The 20,601-nt window shown below is 36.3% G+C and overlaps 1 protein-coding gene across 1 annotated transcript in view; it reads left to right on the forward strand.

Annotated features, from left to right (window-relative positions):
• The first annotated feature begins 520 nt into the window (after positions 1-520).
• PLA2G4A (phospholipase A2 group IVA) overlaps positions 521-20,601 on the forward strand; it is a 139,368-nt gene continuing 119,287 nt past the window's right edge. Inside the window, exon 1 of the mRNA XM_033091978.1 lies at positions 521-627. The gene's annotated coding sequence lies outside the window, so the exon portion shown is untranslated. The remainder of the gene's footprint in view (positions 628-20,601) is intronic.

A 20,601-nucleotide genomic window follows, 5' to 3' on the forward strand; every position in this document is an offset into this window, starting at 1 on the left:
CCTGATTTGATTTTTTCCCCCCTAAATCTCAACATATGTATTACAGTATTTGGTATGCCTTTAATCTTAAATTTACAAACAAACAATTATCAACGCAGGTGTTTTCAGTTTGGGGGCATAATATTTGAACAGAATTGATTTTTAAAGTGGTCTTATATGGTTCATCTTCAAAATGTGCTCATTTTATATTTTTAAAGAACGCAAAAATGCTCTAGGTTATTCATCTTTTCTATTTAGTTCTTGTTTGGGAAAAAAAAGAGGAAGCATAACTACTTAAGGACAAGAAGTACACACACACACACACACAAACACACCAAGATCCATGTAATATAGGACCGGTTAAATCCCATATTATTTAAGCATGTTTTCTGACTCCAAACTTTTGGTTCTCATAAGTGAACATTTACATTTAGGGCATTAGCTTTTGCAAGAACAATTGCTTTCCTCTCTTCCTCTTTAATTCCACCTTAAAACATTTGCGAAGACTAAAGGAAACCAGCCCACATTTTAGCTCCTCCTACCAAGGATAACACTTGAACTCCTTTGTGGTCCCCGGCTGAAAAAGGATCCTGACAGAAAGCTAGAGGCAAAAAGCAGCCCGAAGAAGCTCATGTAACTCTGGGAACTGTAAGCAATATATTTACTTTTCCCCCGCTCCACTTCTCTCTCCCACCCTCCTTAGGTTGAAGTTTGTATTTTACTTGGAAGGGAGAAAGGGCAGAGGGAAATCTAGTACGTGTTCACTGCTTTAAAAAGTCTGCACGTCCTCTGCCTTTTGAAATGAGACACAGATCAGGGCACTTAATATTCTTCTAAGAAATGCCAGCCTCATTTCTGGGGTCTACATGCACTGTGGAGTCAGAGTGATAAGGTGTTTCCTTCACTTAACAGCCGCGAGAGAAAGCCAACATTCAAACAGTAGTGAGGTGGCGCTTTATTAGAGCTCCACGTGACGCCACCATGGTTACAGATCCCCATACTTGAGCAGCGTGCGTTTGACAGCTTTAATGATGTTTAGCGACGGTATTTGTGGACTCATTTAAGTTTTAGTTTAAAACTAGTCTTGTCGGTTATTATGCAAAGCATTCCTGGGTATTTAATGTGTTACAGTGTTATGCGAAAAGGAAGACAATATTGAAAAATTAATTATGAAACAACTGGTATTCTGAGTTATTGAACATGCCAGAACAGAGTTCAAAAGTAGATGCTGGAAAAGATTTGATCAAATAATAAAGTTAAGTTTTGAGTGTGAATGCTATTTTAGTTATTCTGTTTTTGAAGCAGCAGCAAAAAAGGCATTGGATATAAAATAATAGTGGCTTAACATATCTAAATCATTTGTCTTAACGACTAAATCTTAGAATCATGTTAGTCTTAAAAATAAGGATTTTCACCTCAAAAAATAGAACACAAATGCTCTTAATACTGGTTGATGATGTAAGCATTTATTCAGCAAACGCAGATGGAGAGTACGTTTGGATGGGTGATAATTCTGAATTATGATATTTGCATATTTAGCCCTTTCAAGGAGAATTTGTGTTGTGCTTTGTTTCTATTTGTTGCACAAATGTGAAATTGTAGCACAAAAGATATTTGCAGGAAGTAGTGGTGAAACAAACCTCTTTAAGAATTTTAAATTATATTCCAGAAGTTCCTAGAACTTGCCAATCAAGTTTGATGTTGGCATTAGAAATAGTTATTTGCTTCTTTCATTGAGCTGGGGAAAAGACACATTTTTAAATTAAGCAATAATTGTGAAATGCATAGAGAAGTGTTTAATCTGCATTGCTCACAGCAACTTTACAAACTTCCTGTAAGGGAAAGCACATTTTATGGGACAAGAAACTGAAAAATCGATTCAATAATTTGCCTTTTCCTAATTAAACATAAAAGCAAAATATTTCAAAATAACTTCTTTTTATTCATTTATATTTTTAACATTGTGAGTCACTTTTGAAGTATTTTGCATTTATGTTTAATTAAGAAAAGGAAAATTATTGAATCGATTTCTTAGTACCTGATGAAGTTCATAACAGAGAGATAATTTGGCCTGTGTTTTTAACCCATCAGTATCATTCCGAGTGTCACTGCTTAGAAAGCAAAGTCATGAAACCGAAACATTTGCACATTAAAAATATGTTCCAGCAATCAAAAAGAGGAAGACAGACTTAGCTGTGGTGAATTTGCCCCCCATATGCCTTTTATTTACCATCAGTTTTTTCCTCCTCTTGCTTGCAGACTTTAGAGCTTTCATTACTCTCAACCTTCTTTTTTTAAATCACAGACCCTTTTACAAGTCTTATGAAAGCTGTAGGCTCTTCTCTATAATAATGTACATATGCTCCTCCAATATACATAAATTTGGAAACAGCTTTAGGAAATTCATAAATCCCTCCAAAACAATCCATCTCACATGAAAATGCAGTTTCTTAGAAGTTTGGAGTTTTCTGGTAATACCAAATAATTAGCAAATCATTTTACTTATAAGTAAAGAACTGTCTAACAGTGACTATTGCAATGCCCATATTGTCATTTATTTAGTAGTGTTCTGGAACAGTAAGAAATTTGGTGTGATGGAAAAATCTACTTGCCTAGAAACCAAGTGACCTAGATTTTAGATTCAGCCCTAATAATAGCTAGATGTACAATATTAAGCTTGCCATTTTTCTGTAACATATGATATTTTTTACCGCTGAATGCAACAAGTGAAACATAATAGGAAAATAAGATGCAAGTTGTTTTTCTTTTTAACTAGATTGTGAGATGTCCGTATTTGCTGCCTTTACTCCAAAATTCCTATCAATATTTCCCAGCATTATTGTTTTATTATATTCTTATTTATTACAAAGATAATTCATGCTCACTGTTTAAATTTAATTATATATAGAAAATTGCAAAGAAGGAAAGGAAAATAATTACCCATAATCCATCTAAGGGGTACTACTTTTAAAACATCATTTAGTCAACAAATATTTATTGAGTAACTAGAGTGCATCAGCACGGAGACAAAGAGACAGGAATTCATGTATATACATCTGTTTATACTTCTATACATTTTTCTATAATTGCATTTACATGCAGATGTTATAAAATCGTGATCATACTTGTTAAAAGATAAACTGAGGCATTTATTTGAACAAAAATCTATTGCAATGAGGCAGTGCCAAACTGGAAGTGGTTAGGAGCTTCACCAACAGGATCTCAGGGAAAGACTTTTATAGAGAAAAAGTGGAAGCAAAGTAAGGAAATTATTACTTGGCTGTAGCTTAAAGTTTCATTGGCTGTAATTGGTTGTCCTTAGGTTTCAATTTTGTAACTTTGAGGCATTTCCAGGTTTAGATTTTGGTTTACTTATGTAGGCCACCATGGCATTGGAGTTACCTCAGTCTATGGCTTCTTTGTTTAATTAATTTAATACACTGTTCATGCTGTTTTATAACATGCTTCCTCCTCAATCATGGAGTTTTCTGTAAGTATGATTTTTTTTGGACTCATGCATTATTTATATCTTAACTTGTGTTCATTTATATCTTAAACAAATATTATTGAGTCCCTTATATGTGTCAGGCACTGCAAGCAATGACAATCTATCCATGAACAAGAGATTATGGTTCTCACCGTGATGTAATTTTCAGTCTGTGGAAATGTTGGCGAATCATAAATTGTTGGATATTTAGGTGGATTATAGTTTTCCACTATTATTAACAATGTTTTAGCTAGGACCTCTTATATAAATGTTTATACACATCTTTGTTTGCTTCCTTTGGATAGAGTCTTATAATGTATGTTCCAGGCTCTAACAAAAGTTTCACTGCTTACAGGTTGTGAGGTCATACATAAGCCAATAATTGCTTTACCAAAATGTACTTTTCTCAACTGTAAAATAGGAATAATAACAATAATAATAATAATAATAATAACAATAATAATAATAATTGAGTATTTGGACAATTCTTAAAAATATTTAGCAATATGTCATGGAATACTAGGTATTATTTTTGCCATTTTATTCTTAAGAAAGATTGTATCCATTTATAAGCAGTAGAAGAGAGTAGAATTTCCCTAAGCCAACATTGTGTTATCAAACACAAACAACAAACCCCAAAACTTAGACAATTGTTATATGAAAATAGTATCTTGTTTGCATTTGCATTTCTTCCAAAAACAAGATTGAACAATTTTCAGTGTCCACTTAGATGTCTGTGTTTATGAATTGCCTCATTCAATGTGATTTTAAAATCTTTTTTAGTTTTTAATTTTTACTTTGATAAATATCAATAGATATAACCCCTATAATCAAAGGCCCTTTGGAGTCCTCAATTTTGAAGAGTGTTAGGAGTCTTAAACTTAAAGGCCAAATTTTGAACTGGAAACAGAAATGCTGGACTGGAACCAGAAATTCTGGAAACATTGCTTTTCTTAGTTTTGGAGGATTAATCTTATTGTTTCCTCAAACCCTTTTTTTAAAAATGGGTGAGATGCATAGAACAAGGAAAGCAAGTCATTTTCATTCGCATAGACTATCATATTCTACAAAATTAGGGAAATTGAAGAGGGCTCTGAGAAGAGGGCCAAAACATTGTAGAATCTCCCACAGCTCCTGGAACATCCAGACTTCAAAATCTAGAGAAGATGGAATAGAACTAAGGGTTGCATGATGATTGCTTATAAAGGTTTTGTAAGAAAAATAGTGCCCATGTTTGTCAAGAACCAACTTAGAAAAAAATGAATTTAAATTTTCGTCAACGCTTCATCTTCTACTCTTTGACGATTTGGGCAGTGACAGTTAGGGGAACCAAAAGGTTGGTTCTTGAGTTCTTTTCAAAGAAGATAGTAGATAGCAGATAGTGGTCTGGTCTTTTGACACCATCACCTGCCTGAGAAAAGAGAGATGCACCAAATTTTTGCTATGCTTGCTATGTGATTCTGTTTTTTGAGTCTCTCTGATTCTTATAACATTCTTTGAAAATACAGTTTCTCTCCCCTTTGTACAAATAGAAAATAAGTTTAAATAATTCAGTGCTTACTGTAAGCAGATTTTTCATGTAACACTACCAGCCTAATCACTTATTTAATGAATTCAAAGGACTATAGAGAAACTCAGCAAACATCCGTAATATGTGTAATTTCAGTATTCTATAGTACAGAAAGTCATGTATTTATAATACTCAGCTTATACTTGCTTAGGTTTTCATTTTATTATTAATTTACAATTTATTTTCTGATTATCTAGTTTTAAGCAATATCAGTATATCTTACATTTGCATAGCATGTTGTGATTTATGTAGAAGACTGCTTAAGAATTTCATTCCCACAATAACCTTGCAAGTTAGGAGAGCAGGTAGTCACATTTTACAGATGTGAAAAGAGAAACGTTGAAACGTCAAATGGCTTTTTTAATGTCCAAATCTTAAGATTTCCATTTTGATGCATTTTGTATGTTTCAACTGCATAATGGATTCGTTGATCAGTTTTGATCCATGCTATTTAAGTCTCTTAACCTCTTCCTATTTATGTTAACATCAGAAAAATTACAAGGGGAGATCCAGAAAGTACACATCCCAATGCATGTTTCCATATTAACTGAATTGTTCTGTTCCTTTAACTGGATTACTGATTGACCTGATAGAGGAAGTAGCACAAACATCTAGGAATGATTGAAAAAGTAGTGTATGATTTAGAATTTCATATTTTGGAACTATTTAGCATTTTATATAGATATATGCCACTGTAAGATGATGAAGTATGTGAAATTTTATCTAAAAATACAAAGTAAACACATAATGAGTTATACAAGAAGTGCTAATATTACCAAAGTTTTCACTTCCGTTTGGTAATCGAGCATTCTCTTAGAATAGTCTTTGTATAACCCATGGAGCTTATGGCTCTTTTTGCCTTTTTTAACCCTGGCAGTTGGCATAAAGTATTTGTATCAAAATGGCTACTCTGACCTTGGATTAACCATTTATAGAAAAAAAAATCATTATCATTTTACCTTTCCAAATAATCCAGTAGCTTATGGTAAACTAGACACTCTTTTTCAGGGGTAAAAACTTACATTAGTTGTAAAATGGTTTATTATACATACGTTAACATCGTAATAAATAATACATAGTAGGTCAAGTTTGACTGCTGGATGCAACTGTGCCTCTAGAAATATTAGGTCAGCAATTGGGTTCTGAATTTCAGTCAGTAAATTGACACACTTCCTATTTGCCTCATACTTTGATGCCCACAGTTTTAACAAGATAAGCAAGTTAAACGCAGTTCATAGGCAATCAGCTGGGGTGTTAGGCCCCTTAAGGAAGGAGGTATTCTTGCCAAGTTCTTGGAGCGGTAGTTGTAGAAGATCCAATGTCTGCTCAGGATAGTCTGGGGGCAGATAAATGGTGTCTTTAAGTTTTCTTCAGGCTCTAATTTTTTAATTTATGGAAACAAAAAGGCAGTCTATTTTGTGGGCTTTTTACATGTAGTATTTGACGTCATGTTCTGAAAGTATTGAGAAAAGTAATTTCGAGCACTTAGGTAAGAATTTATAGAAATGCAATTGGGAGAAAAGTGCCTAGAGATGCATGCAATTATGGGGACATACTGTATAGACCCCTGCGTCTATGATTAAAGTTTTGTAATAGCCATCAATCCCTTGTGAGATCTACCACAAACCTCAAACAGGTATTGACTTTTTTTCCATTCAACTGTCATGAAGAAGAGGCAAATGAATTTAAAATTGGTTGAGATCATGAACTTAGATCTCAAAGAGATAAACACTAGGGCACTTCCACAGTTCATGGCAGAGTCTTTTTTTTTTTTTTTTTTTTTTAGTTTCAGGTGTACAAAACAATGTACATAGACATTTACACCTAGTGATACTACCCCTCTGACATCGTATATAGCTATTATAATTCCATTGACTCTATTCCCTATGTGACATTCAATGTTACTCAGCTTCAGCTTCAGGTATACAGTGTAGTGGTCCGGCATCTACACTGTCCATGGCAGTCTTTTAAATTACTACTTATAACGTATAATGGGAATTCACATTCAGATAATAACTTCAAAGTATTGTTATATCCTAGATTATTAGAAGAAGGTGCTACTAACATATTTAAGGAGGATTTTTTTTCATAGCAAAAATTCTAATTTAAAGAGATTTCTTGGTTAATTAAAAGATTAATCGTTAAATATTAAGATGGTTACTTATAATCTGCTACTTGATCCTTATTTTTTGAGGTGGCAATAACCAGGGATTTATATTTAAATTATATAAAAGTTCACAATATTTACATGGAATTTTTTTTATCCTTATCACTAATAATGCCACTGTTGTCAATGAAAAACGATAAAAGAATTTTGTGAGACTCATTCAATGTTTGCAGAAATTCCTACCATCTACTTAAATCATGTTGCAAATTGACAAATTGACTTGGTTGATGAGCGATGTGCTAGTATCACAAGGAAAAGAACGCTCTTGTATAAATTATATTTTCTGTGAGGAAAATAATTTCTAGGTACTATTTTATGAATGTGTATAGTATACCTAGGAAAACAGTAGAAAAATGTATCTTTTCGGTACTTTGATAAAGAATAGGTATCATAAGAAGAAATTTAGATATTCTGTTCTCTCTTTTTCACTTAAGAATTTTACCTATTGGGTCAAAAAAAATGCATTTTTTTTTTGGAAAAATTAGGAAAGTGGGACTTTTACTAATTATCAACCAGGAATTGTTGATCATTGGCCTGTGTGCATTTATTCCTTCCCCGATTTGATAAGTTTTAACTAATACTGACTACATCCCAGACACTGTGCTAATACCTGGGTGAATAAAGCAGGTACAGTTAATTCCCTCTAGGAGGAGAGAGACAATAATTAAGACAAGCAATAAACAGATAATAAAGGGAATAAATGGACTTCCATAGTAGAGAATAACCCGGGAGGTGAAAGATAGGAAGATTTTGCTGAGAGGTAAAATTTAAGCCAAGATGTGAGCGATGAGAAGCCATGTCTGGGAGGTAAATGGAATGAGACTAGTGTGGCTCAAGATGGAGGCTCCAGGCAGAGAACAGAAGTTGTAAATAAGCCTTCAAAGAAGCAAGCGAGAAATTAGATGGAAAACCAGGGCTGAGGGTGATGTCATGGGAACAAAGGAGGGAAAGTGGTTCCAAAGAAATGGAAGATAGAAAAGTGATGACTACATTTGAAAACTTGGGGGTCCTTAATGATCTTGATAAAGAGCAGTTTCAGTCGACGGGACAGAGTGACAAAGAAGTGGAAATGAGATGGCAAGTGGATGGAAGTGAGGACTCTTAGAACCTGGATACAGTGAGAAAATGGCCCTTTAGAGAAATCTGCCAAGATACACACATAAAAATGGAGAGACAGAGGGAAAAGGAATACGGAGTAGAGGGAGACTATAACAGGTTTGCCATCAGATTATGCAGTAGAAAGTATAGTTTGCTGATTCAGAAAAGAAAGTCATGGCGTTCAGAGTGAAGTACTCCAGGAGGAAAGTGGGACTTTTACTTCCAGAGAGACACATGTGGGGCCACGTCTGTAACAGGAGGAGGAACTCCGCCTCCTTTGTGTACAGGCAGAAGAGTTTGTAGATTTGCTGGTGGGAAGATGAGAAACTTCCCTCTTTTGCTTCTGTTTTCTCAGTGACGAGAGATGAGGTCGTCAGCTAAGAGTGGGGTGACGGTGGGAGTGGGGTGAGAGACTTGATTGAGGGGAAGAAGCAAGTCATTTTCGAGGGTGAGAATGCAAGTTCACTAGAGAAACTCAGAAAGATGTTGTGTAGTGTTGCGAGCTCTTTGAGTTTTAAGAATGGGAACCTAAAGTGAAACCAGTCTCCCAGGTTCCATGGTTTTTTTCTCCAGCTATGTTAAAATACTGGGAGCAAACCCAGAGAAGCTAGCATGGCTGGGTTCTTTTAGAGTAGGAGTTTGTAAAGAAAGAAAGAAAGAAAATCTGGAAATCCTTAAAACGAAGGATCAGTACACTAAGCAAAAACAAAAGAAGACATAAATGCATAAAACAAAAATGCGTAGACATTCATGAGCTTGTAGAATACAGGTCCTTTTATCTAAGGTAATTATTAACTAGTAGGAAGTAGTAACAAATTGGCTTGAGTTCCAGCATTTAGGAGGCAGGAATTGAGTCTTTGTTCCATCCAAACTCTTGTGGGCGTCCTTACCTAGCCAGTTGCTAGGCCCAGTTTAGGTCTTCAGCGAATCTCAATGCCTTTACCTGTTCCAGGAACCATCATGCTGGATTCCTTTTTCTTCTAGTCTTACTTGCTAGATTTGTTGTTGTTGTCATTGTTTTAAGCTCTGATTATTTCACAGTTACCATGCCTGCCTTTACTGGTTGCTTAGCTAAATTCTTGTGTCTGGTTTATCTCACACCTCTCAGTTTGCTTAGCTTTTGCCTACTTCTCTAGATTTCTGAGGGCATGTTAGTGCCTCCCCCCTCAAGATAATGCTCTATACAATTAGAACAATTACAACTCTACAGTGTAAAGATGGCTGAAACAATAGTAAGGATCCATCATCCAAAAAAGGATCTTTCTTTTATAGCCCTGCTAACAGGATATACTTTCTTCAACTTGACCTAAATCCTTCATTGTTAGACTAAAAGTCATTTCCTTTTCTTTTGCAAGCCTTAAAGCTTTAGAGAACAGCTGGTGTTGAAAAGCAAAATTCAATTGAGTAAATTTGGAGATCTAATTGGCTTTATTCAATGATTCATGAATTGGGCAGCATCCCACCTAACAGGTAGAAAGGAGCTGTACAAAATAAAGGCTTTCATAGGCAAAAATGGTTGGAAATGGAACTTTCTAATAAAGAGTGGGTTCTTTCAGGCAGTCACTTTCCTTTGGGGGAAAGGGTGAGGGTCTATCACAGATAACTTCACTAATGCTGATCAGGTAATTCCACATTGACTACTTAAAGGTCACATGCCTGTGAGAGATGTTGAAACTGCAATTTAATCTTGGTTTGCTGATGTGGGGTTTAGCACAAGTAACTCCATTTTGGACCTGTCCTTTCTTTTTTAACACTGGTTACCATAACTAAAATGATAAGGTTTGAAGAGCTAAAATAATGGTATTAAAGTATTGACTCATATTTCCTCAGTAAAAGAAACACCCCTCATTTTCTTTTTTTTCTAAATTCATTAGCCATTTTTCATACATCCTCTTAACATTAAAATGCTTTAGTTTTACACTAATGATGGGTGAGCGCTTTCATGAATGAAAGCCATGAGTCTGTGTGGGTAAGCTGGGCACGTGGTGAGAAGGGGAAGCTCTTTGTGGTCAGATGCGCTGGAATTTGCTTCTGGCTTCATCCTTTCCCAGATGCACTGCCTGGCACTCAGAAGATTCTTCTTTGCCTTCCTTTCCTCCTGTCTTGATGGGACATGTTGTAAATTAGAAAGTCATTCTGTACTTTATTCCTGGCTCTACTCCTATTTGTTCGGCTATGGTTTGGATACAGTTATCTAACTGCTTCCTGTTCAAAATGAAGGCGGCATCTGCCAAATGAGAAGGAGAGTGTAAGATTGTTTTCATTAATTTCATATTTTCACAAAACCCACTGAGGCATTATATAGCTCACCAGCAGAAGCTCAACTGAAACTTAAAAGATTTTATTCATGTCCTTGGCAGTCTTCTCCAGCTTGCTGATCAAAGGTAGAGGAAATGCAAATTTCATATTTTGGAGCAAATGACAATGTTTCTAGTTCATTTCAACCTGTTTATTATATGTAACACCGAAATATTTTTGATTACATGTTCATTATGGTGCTAGCAGATGTTAATGGTACAAAAAAGAACTTAGTTTTGTTTATTTGTTTGTTTTATCATTTTCCTCTTTATTGTGCTGTAAGTTCTTCTGTCCTCAAAAATTTTACATTGAACTTTAGAACTGTATAGGTGTACTCTGCAGAGTGCCGCCAGGCACTAAAGCATACGCAGTTAGCATTTAAGGAACTCCTAGACTGCAAGCGCTCATGCAATTTGATATAATTGGTTTCTTTTTGTTTTGTTTCCAATGTTTTATTTCATGAATTTTATAATGTCATCCTGTATCCAGGGATCCCTGGGCTTCAACCAGGCTACCAAAGTGGTCCATGGTACAAAAAAGATTAAGAACTCCTGAGGGTACTCCCCTGAAATGCATACTTTCTATTTACAGAGCTCTTGTCCTGCAAAACCTTGGCTTTCCTGGTCATTTCAGAAGTGAACTGTCACTCACAGTATCTGTTAGGTTGGTGCAAAAGTAATTGCGGTTTTTGTAATCATTTTTAACCTTTTAAACCGCAATTACTTTTGCACCAACCTAATAGAAGCACATTTCAAATTTTCTTACAACCTGACAAAGGAATGATGAACTTGAATACCTATTACATGTTGCCCAATCCAGGACTTGTAGAATGCTTGGCTAGGGTTTAGTGGTGTGAGTTCACAATGACACCTAAAATGAGGTGGTATATTTTCTGTCCCTTTTTTTCCACTTCAAAGTCAACATTCATTGTCATAGTCAACATTCATACTTCAACTGCAAGATCAGTCTCGCACTCATGAAACATTACAACTAGTATGACGGTTTTCCTGGGGGTTTTCCCAGGACTGTTTACTTTAGAAAAATATGCATGGCTTTCCCTGCTGTGGCAATCTTGAGTACGTCATATAATAAGGCAGCAATTAAGGAGGGAGTGGAACCCTCAACAAAACACAAATGCTCCCTAGGGGAGTGTATTTGCATACCATCTGCTCTGGAGAGAGCCGTAGCAAGCAGTAAATACACTTCTCAAAGCATTCTCCTTTTCCTAGCATTTTGTGCTACATTCTTAGGTATACTTAAAAAGTGTTAACACTCAGTGCATCACCAGTCTCAATTTCTTTTCAGCAGAAAGTAAAATTTTATCCTACATTTTCTGAAAATGAGCATAACATAATTCATACTTGTCAATGGGATATTATTTCATAATAGTGTGTAGGAAGAGGAATTTTTTAAACAATCCATTTAGTATTTGTAAGTAAGCTTCTCGTGACTAAGTCTCCAACCTAGAAAAGTATAAAAGATGAAAATGACTCAAAGCTGTATTTGACCAATCATAGAGACAAATTCCATTATTTATTTCCCTCAAATTCGTATCTTGAGCCTACCAACAACCAATAACTTGGCAACTTAAAATTTTGGTCAAACTAAAATTTACCTGAATGTCCTGTTTTATTTTGGCTATATTTCCTTTTTGACCTGAGTATGCAGGAAAGGTTGGGTTGCAGGGTGCTGGTAGAGTGTGAAGAAAGAAACCTGCTTGAGGGTGATGAGATGTGTTCAGCTGTTTGCCTAACTGGGTGAACTTGGATGAGTTTGTTTTCATCATTAGGCCTCAGCTTACACATTTGCACATTGAATGTCTAGGCGGTGGTGATGAACATTTCCTTCTAATTCCAAAATTGTGTGACCTAAGATATAGCCAGAATGGGTGCTTATTTTTGGCCACCAAGAGGTGAAATAATGGAAAAATAGCAGCAAACCAGATGATGAAAGAAAGAAAACCAGAAAACTGGCTTGGGGGTGAGGAGACTTTCATAACATCGCTGTGAGACTGGGCCAGCCAGTGTCCTAGCCGTTAAGGTAGGCTCACCTTTATTAGTCCTTGGCAACTGTCAAGTGGTAAAAAAAATTATGTACTGCGTTTCATTTCTATAGAATGTGTGTGTGTGTGTGTGTGTGTGTGTGTGTTTGCGTGCACATGTGCATGCGTGCCCGCGTGCCCCTGCGCTTTTTAAATAACCAAATGAGGGAGGCTGGCCCATTTAAAGATGTTATGCTCTCTCCTCTTTTTTTTTTTTAATACCTCCAAAATCCTAGTTTAGGTGCGTATCACATCACATCTGGGCCTCTCTGGCTGGTTGTGTCCTACTCTCCTCAAGTACAACGTTTCTCCGTTAACAATTGTATGCTTCTTTGTTTAACTGCTATATTTATATTATGGATGTGTTATAGACAGAATGGTGCCCCATCCCCCAATTCATACTTTGAAGCCTAACTCTCCCATGAGCAGTGACCGCATTTGGAGATAGAGCCTTAAAAGTGTTGATAGAGTTAAAATGAAGTCCTTAGAATAGGCCCTAATGCAATCTGCTTGGTGTCCTTAAAGGAAGAGGACATTTGGATATACAAAGAGATAGCTGTGATGTGTTGGCACAGAGGAATGACCATGTGAGAACACCGGGAGAAGGTGGCCATCTGTAAACCAATGAAAGAGGCCTCAGAGGAAACCAAACCTGCTGACACTTTGATCTGAGACTTCTCGCTCCTAGAACTGTGGGAAAATAAGTTTCTGTTGTTTAAGCCACCTAGTCTGTGGTATTTTATTAGGATAGCCCTAGCAAACTAATACAAAGCATCACTTCCATTATGCCAGCTCTCTGCTAAGACTATCTCGTAATGCTATTGCTTATAGTGTAATGTCTCAGAATCCCTTAAGGGTCTTTTGTCAAGGGGCAGAATGACATAGAAAGAATTGGGTATGAGGCAGTGTCAGGATTCCAGGGCCAGTTCAGCCCCTGGTAACGTAGATGACCTGGGGAAAGTTTCTTAGTCTTTCTGGGAAATAGTCTTCTTTTGTAGAGTGTGGTTAAAGGAGACTGCCTCAGTCTGAGTTGTCAATTAGACAAATCATTTAACCTTTCTAAAGGTTAAGTTTTTTTAAAAATCTCTAAAATGGCTGTCGTAATGCCTCTCTTGTTATAAAGATGAAACGAGATGGTGTATATAAATCACTTGGCACAGTTCCTGGCACCTGGGAAGTGCTCAGTAAATGTGAACTTTTAAAATTAAGTAAGGAAAGTAGCAATTGCTAAGATATCTTCTAGTTTGTCATTCTAGATTCTATAAATAGACGATACTTCCCCTGATTGTTTCTCAACACAAGACCGCATTTACGGTCTGGCCAGTTTCCCAAAATACACCAGACAAATTCCCAAATTCGTGCATTCATCCTTCAGTCAGCAGTAATTGAGTGATCATTTCAGGGCTGAGCAGGAACACAGGAAGATAGAGACAGATCTTCCTCATGTTGCTTACAGCGAGGGAAGACGTACACTCCTTGTAATGGTATATAGTATATAATGTGGTAAGAGATATCAGGGAGAAATACAAGGGTCCTAGCCTAGCAGATAGATTAAGAGATGGTTTATTAGGTTGGTGCAAAAGTAATTGTGGTTTAAAAGGTTAAAAATAATTACAAACACCACAGTTACTTTTGCACCTAATAGTTCAGAGTGAGTTTACACAGAACCGTGATGGATGAGTACGGACTATCCTGCAGAGAAGGTGTGGGGGAGGGGGTGGCACCGGGGAGAGCCTGAGGTTGGGTGGGGCCTCTCCAAGGTGGCTACCACTTCCTGTTCATGGCCTTTCCTAGAGGAAGTGTTTCCATTCCCCCTTTCCAGACATCTAAGCCCCTTCATGATTTCAAATATCATCTTAGTTATTTATCTTTTCTATCAAACCTGTTCTATTTTAAACCACCTGAATCTTTTCCTTCTCTGAAACTCTGGTAGGTATTCCATATTCACTTGTCTGTTTAAGTAATGAGCGCTCAGTAATATAAATCCGAGAGATAAAGAAGTACAGTCAGAAACCCACTAATGAAAACAGAGTGGGAAAAGTCAATTCACGAAGAATAGCGTGAACACCAGGCGCCTGTGGGACATAGGAAGCAGGTTCCACACTGTTGGGTTCCTGGCTTAAGAAACAGAGCTAATTAATTAATCGGTGCCTTTGTATCCAGCAGTATGCTTTTAGAATTCGTTGGGAGAATCTTAACAGATTTTCTGCACTAAATTCAGAGTGTGGCGTGAGAGACATTTCTAATATTAAGCATCTCATTCACCTATCTTAATTCCTGTTGTTTCCTCATTTTTCTGTGCTTGTTGGTGATAGCAAATGCTTTGCTTATTCTAGGTTTTAAAAAAGCACAAGCAAAATAATTTAAGAATTTACAACTCTAGTAATGCCATAGTAACTGTATATCTGTGGGGACAGAGTCCCAGAGAGCAGTTTCCAGGGTCTCTGCCTCATGTAGAAAGGTGCTGGGTCGGGTAGTAGATGGCGGTGAGATGTAGCCAGTTGGCCAATTGGCTACTGGTGTGGCTGCAGGGCTGCTTTGATTGGTTGGTTGGCTGGCAGGCAAAGAAGTGAATGGCGGACTGCGGATCGTGTGGCTACTACTGCATGTGTCTCCCCAGCCGCCAGAGAGGACGTAGTGGTATGACTCCCCTATCTATGGCTCCGTGGGTGTTCCTTTTTGGCCTCGCCATATCCTGCCTTCTTATGTGGGGATTGGGACCAGAGGCCCCGCAGGCCGCCCCCCACGACAATATCTATATGTGATGATTGTGGAAACAGTAGTGCACGGCCCTTTTTGCTCTTACGATGTCTTTCTATATCCAGCACAATGAAGAGAGCTTTGAATTTCAAAGCAGACAAGTCATGTCCTAATACTTTTAGTTAAAAAAAAAAAAATTAACAGATCAGAAACAGCAGCATTTCTTAATCTCTATTAAAATTCATTTTTGCATATGAAAAAGTACATAGTCTTTATAAAAGGTGTTTAGCAAATTTGCCTATCTGAATTTCTTAGAAATCTCCAGTGCCAAATAAGTCTCAGGAAGTTGTGGCACTTTGGGGAAAAGCATCAGTTTCCTAAACAACAATAATAGTAACAAATGATAATTTTGTATATTTATGACCTGCTTAGGTACTGTCCTTGATGATTGACATACATTTTCTCATTTTGTCTTCCCACTGTCTCTGTGAGGGGTGTGTGTGTGTGTGTGTGTGTGTGTGTGTGTGTGTGTGTATAGGGGAGGTGGGGTTCCTATCCCCATTTTACAGGTAAGGACACTGAGGATCAGGATCACAGTGTCAGTCAGAGGAAGGAGGAGACAAGCTTGAATTTAGCTCGGTCTGGCTCCAGTAGAGAAGCCTGCCACTATGTATCGTGTTTCCCGGAAAATAAGACCTAGCTGGACCATCAGCTCTAATGCGTCTTTTGGAGCAAAAATTAATATAAGAACCGGTATTATATTATATTATATTATATTATATTATATTATATTATATTATATTATATTATATTATATTATATTATATTATGTTAATTATATTATATTATATTATATTATGCAAGACTGGTCTTATATTATAGTAAAATAAGACCGGGTCTCATATTATTCTTTGCTTCAAAAAATGCATTAGAGCTGATTGTCTGGTTAGGTCTTATTTTCGGGGAAACATGGTGCTTCAGTGCTGAGACTCTTATTAGCTCTTTCTCTGTTACAGGATGAAATGGAGGGAGAGAGAAAAGGATCCTTTGCATTCCCACCCTTCTTTCCTCCAGAGACCACAAACCTAATAATAGCTCCCACTTTTCCTGTAGTCATATCACTTTATGCAGGGAGAGAGAACTGACAAAGCACTCTCGTCTGTTTCTGGTTCTTGTTCACTTTTCCCGGAAAAGTCCATCTTGCCCTGACAATGGGACTAAATGGGTTTTGGAAAGACCACACACTTTGGAGCATTCATTGAAAGCCAATAGTTGCATAGACAAGTGTGTGTTGAAAAGTGTGTCTAAATGTCCCTCTCATTAGTGTTCAGGAAGTTTATAGATACAGGGCAGCCAATCAAAAAAGAAGAAGAAGTAAAGAAAGAAAGAAAGAAAGAAAGAAACCATGAGGTCCATAGATCTTTCTTCAGATTTCGAAGGCTGTGTACACTCACCGAGACTACTGGTTATTCAGCTTAGTTATAAAAAAAAGTGACAACCACCACCAACAACAAAACTGCTGTTTTATGAGCATTCATGACAGTGATTGTGCAACTTGGTTTCAATAAGGTTTCTAGGACAGAGTTCATTGTGGAGAGAAACACATTTTCCTAGTTTAATGTGGCTAGCTTGACAGAAATGCCGTAATTCCACAGAAACCTGAAATGTCTATGTTTACTGTTAACAATTTAGGGCGGGAAAAGGATGAAAGGGTGCCTGTTTGTAACGAGAATTGAAAATGCCATCATTGTCGGACAATAATGACCAATGATTATCCTGAAGACAGTGAATCTTATCCACTGATTTTCCCATATGACTACTTTGTTACTTCTTTCAAACATAACTTTGGAAAGAAGATTGTACATATAAATTAGATCTATCCACATGTATTGGACTTTTTAAACAACTTATTTATTTTGAAATAATTTAAAATAAGAAATTACAAAAATATTATAGAGTGTTCCTATATAACTTTACCCAGACTTCCCCAATGTAATATCTTACATACCCATAGTATATTACTAAAACCAGAAAACTGACATTGGTATAATAAATGCTATTAACTAAACTACAGACCTTACTTGGATTTCATTAGTCTTTTGTATGTACAGATTTTAACCTCTTGTCTTTTGATTGGAGTATTGAATCTGATCACATTTAATGTTATTATAGTTATGGTTAGATTTCTATCTGCCATTTTACTTTCTTTTTTCTATGTCTCATTTCTTTTTTGTTCCTCTGTCCTTGTTTTAAGTAGATATTTTCTAGTGGACCATTTTCGTTCCTTTGTTGTTGTTTTAACTATTTATGTTTCAGTGGTTTTCTTAGTGGTTGCTCTAAGAATTATTTCTAGATGAACCTTAATTTACTATAATCTACTTTATATCAATAAATATAGAAATGGTGCTCTAATACAGTTCCAATCCATCCACACTCCTTTATGTTGTTGTCATATACGAGGTTGGACAATTAAGTTCACAAACTCATCCTAGAAAAAGTGCTCATCCTAGAAAAAGTACCTCATTGCTGAATATCACTATGGTCAACTTTGAAGTACTCTGCTTGGGAAGCTGTCTATGAACCGAAGCCAGCGCCTAATCCACCCGTCAAAGCAATTTTGGAACTCTTTTTCTGGAAGGGCCATCAGAGCTGTCGTCCTATTACTCTTGATGTCCTGAATGTCATCAAATCCTTTCAATATTTTCTTTATCTTCGGGTAAAGAAAGAAGTCATTGGGGGCCAGACGAGGTGAATAGGGAGGGTGTTCCAATACAGTTATTTGTTTACTGGCTACAAATTCCCTCACAGACAGTGCCGTGTGAGCTGGTGCATTGTCGTGATGCAAGAGCCATGAATTGTTGGTGAAAATTCAGGTCATCTAACTTTTTCACACAGCCTTTTCAGAACTTCCTAATAGTAAACTTGGTGAACTGTTTGTCCAGTTGGTACAAATTCAGAATGAATAATCCCTCTGGTATCGAAAAAATGGTTAGCAACATCGTTGCAACAAGTTGGCGAACTTAATTGTCACACCTTGTATATTGTCTATATGTTATAAATCATAATACTGTATTGTAATTTATTGATTTATACATCTTTCTAAAAGAAGCTTAGAGAAGAAAAAAGGAAAAAACTGTATTTATAGATTCCTTTATTTTGATCTGCATATTTACTGTTTCTGGTACTGTTTCTTTCTTTCTGTGGATTCAATTACCATCTGATGTTATTTCCTTATTTCATTTTAGCTCCATTCCCTCCCCCGTCTGTTGTACTATTATTTTCACATACATTACATCTTTAAATAAGCCCAGTGATATAATTTTATAATTATTATTTTACGTTGTTGACTTTTAAATCAGTTAAGAGAAGAAAAGATAAAAAATACATATTTATACCATCTTTTAAAATTGTCTGTTTACTTACTTTTTAAAGTACTATTTCCTCATGCGGATTTGAGTTACTGTCTTGGTTGGTATAACTTCCTTTCAGCCTGAACATTCTTCATTATTTCTTATAATGCTTGTCACCTAGCAAAAAATTTTGTCAGTTTTTATTGATGGGAAAATATGTTTATTTTTCCTTCTTTTTTGAAGGATAGTTTTTTTTTGTTTTGTTTGGCTATAGTATTCTCAGTTGGTAGTTTTGTTCTTTCAGCACTTTAAATATGTGATCCCATTGCCTTCAAGTCTCCATTTTTCTGATGAAAAATCATCCATTAATCTTATTTTGGTTACTTTTCACGTGATGAACCTTTTTTTCCTTGCTACTACCAGGATTTTGTTTTTTATTGGATTCTCAAGAAAATGTGTCTCGGCTTGAATCTCTTTGTATTTATCTCGCTTGGAATTGGTTGAGCTTTTTGCAGGTTTTTAATCACATTTGGGGAAATTTTACCCACTTCAAATATTTTCGTCAAATATTTTTTTCTTTCCTTTTTTTCTCTCCTCTGAGATTCCCATTGCATGTACATTAGTATAGTCAATTAGTCAATATTGTCCCCCAGTCTTTGAAGCTGTTCATTTTTTTTCATTTTTATTTTTGTTCTTCAGATAATCTCTATTAATGCAACTTTAAATTTACTGATGCTTCTGCCAGCTCAAATCTACCATTGATTCTCTCTCATGAATTTTTCTTTTCTTTTTTTTTTTTAATTTATTGGGGTGACAATTGTCAGTAAAATTACATAGATTTCAGGTGTGCAATTCTGTATCACATCATCTATAAATCCCATTGTGTGTTCACCACCCAGAGTCAGTTCTCCTTCCATCACCATATATTTGATCCCCCTTACCCTCATCTCCCATCCCCCACCCCCTCTCATGAATTTTTCATTTCAATTATGTTTCAACTCCAGAATTCCCATTCGGTTATATTTTTCTAATGTCTATAATCTCTTCATTGCTATTCTCTATTTGATATGTTATTGTGTCATGCTTTTCTTTCATTCTTTAAGCATCATTTCCTTTCGTTCTATGAACATATGTATAACAGATTTTTTGAAATATTTGTCTGCCAGATTTATAATCTGAAGTCCCTCCAAGATAGTCATTATTGACTGGGTTTTTTTCTCGTGTATGACTCACATTTTCCTGGTTTCTTTTTGTTGTTCTCATTGTTTTGGGTTTGCTTGTTTGTTTTTTACTGCTGAAAATTGTAAACTTTAGATTATATATTATAGCAAGTCTGGATTCTGACCCTCCCCCTAGGGAGGTTACTGTTGCTCTCTGTTTGTTTTAATGACTTTCCTCACCTCATTCTGTGGAGTCTTTCCCTATAATGTTCAGCCTCTGATCATCTCCATTTTTACTTTTCATTGTGGTTTTATCTTTAAGCCTGGTTAAATAGTTGCCCCTGGGTTAGCATAGCTTATCTGCCAGCCAGTGATTGGCCAAAGGTTTGCTTGAACATTTGAGCAAGTAAATCTTCAACCTTTGTGGATTAATCTGCATGTGGCCTGGAGAATGCTTTCAAAGTACAGGGAATTTACAAGTCCTCCCTGGCTTTTATTTTCTGCATTCACAAAGCCACATTTTGTGAGTATCTTGCTAAAGTCTTCTGAGCTTTCTTCTTATGGTACAGTCTTGCATATACACAAAGTCTTCCACACCACCAAGAATAAGTTGGTCTCAGCAAGGCTCACCCTGCTTGTCTCCTTCTCCAGATGTCCTTATTGAATTTCCAGCTGGTCTGCTGTTTTGTTGCTTGCCCCAACCAGCATGGATCCTATGCTAGCATTAAACTTTCCTAATAGTTGGCTACTG

This window comes from Rhinolophus ferrumequinum, chromosome 22 (assembly GCF_004115265.2).
Source record: "Rhinolophus ferrumequinum isolate MPI-CBG mRhiFer1 chromosome 22, mRhiFer1_v1.p, whole genome shotgun sequence".
In the NCBI taxonomy this organism is placed as follows: Eukaryota; Metazoa; Chordata; class Mammalia; order Chiroptera; family Rhinolophidae; genus Rhinolophus; species Rhinolophus ferrumequinum.